Genomic DNA, 8,347 nt, shown 5'->3' with positions numbered 1-8,347 from the left:
GACCCCAGACTTTGTAAAAGGCATTGGAAATACCTGTAATAGAGACATCTTTGGGGAGAAGCGAACTCTGTGCACAATCATGGACCTATAGGTCCATGGTACAATCAAGAAAATCTTTGGCAAAGCATGCTAAACCTTATGCATGGACCTACTAGGTCCATGCCTTATGCAACTCTTAGGCCAGGAAAAGTGAGATAGTGGCCCGTATTCTGAAGTCGGGTTTAACTTAGACCACAGTCTAACTCTGGCTAAAATTATGGGGAGCCAAAAATTCTGTTTATATTGTATATTCCTTATGTTACTATTTTTTTTCATTTGGCTTTCATATCAAAGAAAAATACTTCAGTTATCATTCCCAGAAGATTATGAACAACTTGGGTGTCAAATGAGTTAATGAATTGGATGTGTACTCACTGTAGGGATTTGCTCTCCATAGTTAAACCACAACTTTAAACCAGGGTTTAATATAAACTTGTGTGCAGAATACGGGCCAATGACTCTGCCATGAGGCAATTTCCAGTGCATAACATCTGCTGGTAGTAAATCTCATTCTACTTTGTGTGCTTCGTGTCCAAATGGTGTAAAATTCTGAAACACACTTAGTCTGTCTGTAGTGCAGTTACCTTTGGTGTCCCGTCTGAACCCCAGCCGTCTGTCTCAAACCATTACATGTACACCGTGTAAAAGGGAAAACTTTCCCATTGGATACAGTGGGTAATTTCAAGTATGGTATTGAAATCAGGTGTTAGTGTGGTTTTGACACCAACTTCAGCCACAACACCATATTGAAATGAAGCTGATGCTTGGGTTGTCTTTGGAAAACTTTGACAGATTTCCGGCAGAAAAGGAATCGTAATTCCAAGTTCAGTGTAAGTGTTTTTTTTTTAATGATTTGTTACAAGTATAATTGATTCATTGAAGTTATTACTCAGGTTATTTATTGAAGAAAGTGTTCATTCTTGCCGTACCATTTTATGCTTAAAATGATATGTTTGTGCCTTCTGTACTATTTTGCATATGAAACAAAATTTATGTTTTTGTTGTTGTTACTCATGTAGTAAATATTTTATTGATAATGCCTTATTTTTATTCGGAAACATTTATTTTTTCAGGTCAATGCATTTCTTGAAGAGCTCTGTTCTTGAAATTGGTCGACTTAAATTTGTAAGAAATGCTAGATGCAGAGAACAAGTACTCCAGAAAATTTTCAAGGTTGAATTAATGTGATGTGAATTTTCTGTGTAATATCTTTCTCACTCTCTCGCTCTGTCTCAACGTCTCTATCGCACTCTCTTGATCTCTTTATTTCCATTTTAACACTACTAAAAATTGGTTGAATTGTTCCACTCAAATTATTGTTATTTTTAGGTTCCTTTTCTTTATATTATTTTTATCTGTTTTTCCACCAGTTTACTTCTGCTTTTTTTTTCTTGATTCTTTTTTTCTTTTCCTCCACCTCCTTTTCCTTCTCCATCATTATCTTTATCATCATCTTTTACTGCCCCTTCTGCTCTCTCTTCTTTGCTCTTTTCCCCTCCCCTGTTTCTTTTTTTTTTTCTTCCACCTTATTTTGTTCGCAAAATTCATTCATTTGATTTATACATGTACTGTTCATAAGGATGCTCTTTTGCCAGCAGTGGTTGTGAAGGAACTAGAGTTATATCAATAGTCTTAAATACAAAATATCATTATTTGCCCTTTGATTTATATATTTTTTTCATTTGTTGTGTATCTTTTAATTATTTTTCTCTGATGTTTCCATTTTTGTCTCGCCTGCATAGCAGAGCGAGACTTTTCTGACGGCGACATTGTCAACATTGAAATCTTAAACCAAGGTTAAGTTTTTGAAATGTCATCATAACTTCAAAAATCTAAGGATCTAGTTCGTGAAACTTAGACATGAGAGCAATTAAGTATACCTGAAGATCCTGTGCAAGTTTCAGGTAGCATGATCAAGGTCAAAGGTCATTTAGGGTCAACAAACTGATAATCTTGGGGGTATTTTTTAATCTGTCATAACTTTAAAAGTTTATGGGTCTAGTTCATTAAACTTGGACTGAAGGGTAACCATGTATCTCTGAATATCCTGTGCGCGTTTCAGGTCACATGACCAAGATCAAAGGTCAATGAACTTTGGCCGTGTTGGGGGTATTTGCTGAATTGGCATAATTTAGAAAGTTTATGGATCTACACATGTAGTTCATGAAACATAGACATAAGGGTAACCAAGTATGTTTTACACATTTCTTAGGTCACATGATCATGGTCAAAGGTCATGTTGGGTCAATGGATTTAGTATTTTATTATCATATGAGTGTTTTCTTTTGTGAATGATTATTCAATAGCTCTTTTCAAAGTCAGCACTGCTGCTATGTTGAATCGCGTAATGCAAGCAAGACTGCCAGAGGCATTCCACTTGTTTAATTTTTTCCTTTGCTGCTGTCATCTAATATTCCCCTTTAAGCACCCATTCATTATCTCTCCTACTCTCTTTCTTTCTCTCTTTGTCTTTAATTTTACCAAGAAATATATACTTCAAATTATTATGATTTGATTTATAATGCAAACAAATAAACTAGCAAGTTTGCACCAAACCTTGTTTGTCTTTTCATTTATGATGGTTGAATGTGTGTGTGCCATTTTTTAAGTAATTCTATATTGACTTCATGAAAATTTTTCGTGAAAAAGTACTCTTAACTAAATGTGTTATATTTTTTCCAGGCTCTAACAGTATTTCCTTGTATTATCATTGGTGCTCTTCATATTTTCACTTTCCCATTTCTCATGTGACTCAACTTTGGTTGAGAATGTCTATTATTATGTAAAATGTTAATGTATCATTCGAAATGACAAATATACTTATGCAAATGTATATTTATGCAATTTTGTTTTTATCTTCAGCTTCAGATTTATTTTCCATGTTTTATTTCTCCAAATACTATCAATGTTTTTTTTCTTGATAGCAAGTTTGCACTGAGAAGCCATCAGTTAATATCAGGAATATTGATGTGACATATGTATTTCTTAGTCTTTTAAACGTTGTTGCAATTGATATCTGTTCATATGCGAATATTTCACTTATTTTGTCTGAAATATCAATGTTATCATTTTTCTGTTCATTCTGATGTATTGATATGGAAATAAGCATCGGAAATAATTTTGATTTGCAATTTCATTTATTTTGCCTGAAATATCACTTTTGTAATTGAAACAGTACTCATGAATTGACATTAAAATCAGCATTGTAAATGATTTCTAACAAAAAATATCCAATTTGATTCTTGACCAAAAAATGATTTTTTTTACATTTCTAGTTTTTCTTTTCAAATTCATCTCATACATGTACATTTAGCTTTAATTATCTGCAATTTTCTGTTTTTCTTTCCAATGTCCATGATTACTTGAGAATCTTCTTTTCTTTTTTTTTTCAAAGTATTTATCAGAAATTTCATTAACAAATTTCTATTTCAAACAACAAGTTTACAAACTGAAATTGATGATAAATCATCTGAAAAGTGACCAATGCTGATGTATTTTAGCTTTTAAAACACTTATTAATTCATATGTGCCATTATCCGGTTTCTCGGCATTCTATTCTAATGAATTTTCAAGTGTTGACAATTGTATGCCTGGATACCCATCTCCCTTTTTTTAAATTTAACAAAGTAAATTCTTTGCAAAAGTCAGGTATTTTCATTTCTCGATATTAAGGTGCTTCAGATTTCAAAACTTCATTCATGATGCAGAATCTTATATTCCCTAACGCTGTGCTCTCTCTAATTTAGGAGTAAGGCTGATAGTGATCATGAATGAGAAATCCGAGTCTCCTTATTGACGCTGTTAAACATCTTTGTAAAGTTCTTAAAACTAGCCATTTTGTCAGATATGAAGTCAAGGCCAAAAGTTCTGTCATTAAAGAAGATCAGTTTTTTAGTAGGTTTTGTACATTTGACCTTGGCCAACGAAAGCAAAAGGTGGCCCGCTTTGACTTCATACCTGGATATACAGCCGGTCCAGACATCTCAATACTTATTTTGTATTGAACCAATTGTGCCTTACTAAGGGTGTGTCTAGTCCATGGTATAATCCCTTATGTACTTTACTATGCCAATGGACCCTGTTTTATAAAACTTATTGATAACATTTGCTTTTAAAACTGTGACACCATAGGATGTTATTCCATTTCCTTTAAATGAAATACCATAGTACATGTAGCTTGTAACTTGCCATTAGTAATTAACGCATTTCCTTCATGTGAACCTTTCCCAGCCAAGATATGTATGATGCATGAAGGAAGGCTACCATACTACTACATTTAGTACATCTTTTTCTGAATTTTCTGAAGACTAGACACACCCCATATCATATGAATGCTTCCAGAGTGCTTATTCCCTGTCTTCCCAATCTCACCTGTCCCCCCACCCCCCCTCCTTTCTCTCACTCTCTTTATCTCATTCTCTGATATTTTGGTGGGGTTTATTTTTCTTGTTTCAAAAGTCAATACAAACTGCATTTGGTGTTGGACTTTTTTTTCAGTGAATCATTTGTTGAAGTTACTATATCAAGATGGAAGGAATCCAGCCATGGATCAAGTGTTCATCATCTTCACCTCTGTCGTCCAGTCATGTCAGATTTGTGTGTCCATTTGCGGATCAATCGTGAAGTGCTTCGCAATCATTTGTGGTGGGTTTCTTCCTCATCTGCCTTTGATTCTTTGTAGTGTTTCTTGATTTTTACCATTCTATGTGTCAAGCCCGTTTCGTCTTCAAATATCTTGCCAGAGTGTTGGTGACTGCTCGAATAGAGCACATCTGTGTTTATGTTCCATGGTCAAGTGAATGTTTTCACCTTTAACTTTGCACAAATTTGAAAAATTGAAGATTGAAGAATGGTTGGAGAGACCCTGGACAAGTCACCTGTTCACAGCTGATCTTGGTTGCTTGAATTCTCTTTTTGAAATGTGCTTTGATAGTGTCTGCCATGCATGTGAGCTGATTCAACAAATTTGGCGTTGATTGTAAAACTGCTCATATTTAAGATGTTGATATTACTATTACTTGAGCATTTAAGATGTTCTTCGTCTTCATTACAGATATGATTCCTGTGCGCAAGATGACATGGCTATCATGATTCTAGATACAATATCTTTTAAAAGCAAAGATTTTGCAACATTTCGAAGCATTCTGATGCACGTTTTGGTTGGCTACATTGATTGCAGGAATTTTCTCTCAGCGTATATCCTCTATCATAGCTCATCCTTCTACCAGCCTGGGATCTGATTGGAAGTAGTCCACTCTGACTCATTGTTCAAGTTGTTTTTTCTTTCAATTCTAATCTTCTGTCCTTTTTGTACCCCTCACTTTCCCCTCCCCCTTTTCTATTTATACTGTCATACATGCACCCATTCTTTCATTTTCTGAGCATTGTTATTCATTTCAGTGACAGATGATTAGGAGTAACCTTTTCATGATTTTTGCTGACAGAAGTGATGTCAGTAGCTGATCAATCGCTCACTGGTTCTATATTTGTTGTATGTCGTCCTTGTCTTATTTGGGAAGGTTTTAATCAGATGTTCTTGGTGTAAAGTTTATCCCCAATTCACAAAGGATCCTCTTGGGTTGCAATATAAGTTTTCATATGGTCTTGTATTTTGTTTTGTTGTCCATTCTGAACAAAATCCTTTGTCATTGGATTCTCCTATGATAAGCTCCTGAAATCACTTTGAGAATATCCACCACATGTCCCGAATACTCTTTCCTGCCACTCTGGAAGTATTCATAATTATCAAATATTTATGTCTGTTGTATGTTTTGAGTAATTTGCCACGTTGCTAGAATGTAGGCCTTCAGGGTGTATGAATGTGCTCTATTCTTACAAACAAGATTCAATCATTTGGGTGTCACATTTTGTTGAAAAGAAAACCAAAGAAAATGTTATGGGGTTTGGTTCCTGTTTATAATCTCAGTGATAGATTATTTTGATATGCCTATTCTAGTACTATACAATGGTACGGTATTTTCATATGAATCTCTTGACTGGTAAGGATTGGAGCACTTTCATAAACCTACTTTATTATTGACTTAAATGAATGAAACACCTTGTATTAAATTTGTGTGTGATTTTTATACCTTGTGAATTTTTATCAACTCACTATTTGCCAAATATTCATGTTTATTTTTCTATGAAACAAAATAATGTATACAAAAATAAATTTGAAAAAAAAATGAAAATATAAAAACTGTTTCCGTGTGATGATTATTGTTGTTTGTTTGGATTTTTTGTATTTTCCTTTGAGTGTTTTCTGTTTGTTTACTCTAGATATGAAACTATTACCCAGTTTAATAGCAAATAATGAAGAGCAATGCTATTCATTTGTTTGCTGTTAAACTGGATAATAGTATATTGAGGTTTAACAAACAGAAGCCCTAATTGATTGAAAAGGTAACTTTTTAGGAAATGATGAAATCATTTTTTTTCCAAGTTAGTGGTTAGAGATGCAGTGAAGGGTTATTTTATGGAACAGGAACTTAAATTGAATTCATATTTTAGCTTCATGGTTTTAGTAATAGACATCACTGATAATTTTGGTACCATAAGTCTGAAAAAGACCCTGTCCTCATTGTCAACATTTGATATGAGTGAAAATGATGATAAGATTGAGGGTTTCATGATTATAAATGATGTTCTGAAATCCAACTATGGAAAGCCATTAGTCTCAAAATCTATTCATGAGAATGGCATTTTCACATTTCCTTAAGATTAGAACACTAAGGGCGTATCTAGGATTCCATGAATGAGGTTGAAATGATGAATTAGAGGGCCAAAAAATGAATTGATGAGAATTTTGTGACAAGCAATAAAAAAAGTAACAAAAGTGATGAAAAATGGAGCACCGGCCTTGTCAGGTCAGACAAGCTAAATAGAAACGGGAATTCACAAAAAGGAGGTACTCCTTGCATGGACCTACCATGCTTCTTGTAAGAGGGCATCATGGGGGAGGGGCACTTCCATTGATGAGTGGATACCATGAGGTCTCAAAAAGCACCCTAAATACATATTTTCCATATTCTGATAATGCATGCACCCCTTAACAGGTATTGGCGTGTGAAACCATACTCTTAACAAGTATTGGAAACAAAATGATACTATTGGCAAGTATTCCCTGAATTGAACCCCTAAACAAGTACAGCGATATTTCATTTGTTATATCCCGGACGTCGGTCGTCAGTTTTACCAGTTTTAACTTAACCTACATCATTGGGTTTAGTACAGCCCCACTCGCACAAATCGTACTCTTAAACACGTAGATCTAGTGTTGACTCTTATAGTCTTAGGGCAAAAAGTACACCCTATATAAAACATTCTAGTCTTGATTTTCTTATATACCCTCGCAAATTTAACCCTAAACACGTAGCTTTCCTATCGAAAATAGATACTATTTTTTCATTATTTTAGTGTTTTTGACACCCTTAATACATCTTAGATTGACTTTTAATCATTTATTAAAACCATTTTCACACACATATTCTTAACACAAAACTGCAATTTTTCATGATGAATATTACAAATTTAATTTCCAAGAGATCATCACTTCTGTGAATATATATTAATTATCACTCTGCCCCCCTGCACCACTTGTTCCAAGAAGATAGACAAATCCCCCAAATGTTCACACCGGCTTTTTTTAGACGTGATGGAATCAATGAAAGTCGTCAATAAAAATGTATCAAAAGGAATTCTTGAAGGGACCATGGATTTACAACACACTTAGAAGGCCAGGTTGGCCTAGGGGTTCATTCATTTAGTCTATTTGCTGTTTGGTTTATAGCAACTTAACTTTTTCTGATGCTGGACTATGTACTTTAATTGTTAAAGGAAAAGTTAATTCATATCACTCTATCGACCCCCTGTACATGCTCTATTGGTATGAGAGTACAACATATAAAGAACATATAACAAATTATTTAACAAATGTATGCGTTATAATGAGTCCCAGGTAATGAGTTCATGTTATCATATAGACTCATCGGTTAATATACCAAGTTGACAATTAGACGGAATGATAAATGAACCGAACGGTAAGTAGACCAAATGGGAAGTAATGTAGTGTAAGAAGCGGTGCTAGGATTTTCCACAGGGGGGGGCAAAACCGTCCCCCAAAAAAATTGACAAAAAAGGTCTTCAATCGCAAATAAAGGATTTTGGACCAGAAAAAAAAATTGACAAGCATTAAGCAAAAAATAATAATGTCTTCAAGCTCGTCAGGGGGGGGGGGCAGGGATACGTCCTTTGCATGGGTTGTGACTCGTCTGGGGGCAGACTGCCCCACCCCCCGTAGGTACGCTAG

At 34.6% G+C, this 8,347-nt stretch overlaps 1 long non-coding RNA gene across 1 annotated transcript; it reads right to left on the bottom strand.

The window, feature by feature from the left end:
• Positions 1 to 2,901: 2,901 nt before the first annotated feature.
• Positions 2,902 to 5,751, bottom strand: LOC121426792. Its single transcript, XR_005971628.1, has 2 exons — positions 4,030 to 5,751; positions 2,902 to 3,982 (listed from the first exon to the last, which is right to left on the bottom strand). It is a non-coding gene; the product is annotated as an uncharacterized LOC121426792 (long non-coding RNA).
• Between the last annotated feature and the right edge of the window lie 2,596 nt (positions 5,752 to 8,347).

This window comes from Lytechinus variegatus, chromosome 13 (assembly GCF_018143015.1).
Source record: "Lytechinus variegatus isolate NC3 chromosome 13, Lvar_3.0, whole genome shotgun sequence".
NCBI lineage: Eukaryota > Metazoa > Echinodermata > Echinoidea > Temnopleuroida > Toxopneustidae > Lytechinus > Lytechinus variegatus.
The sequence above is the reverse complement of the archived record's forward strand: the minus strand, read 5'-3'. Positions and strand labels throughout refer to the sequence as shown.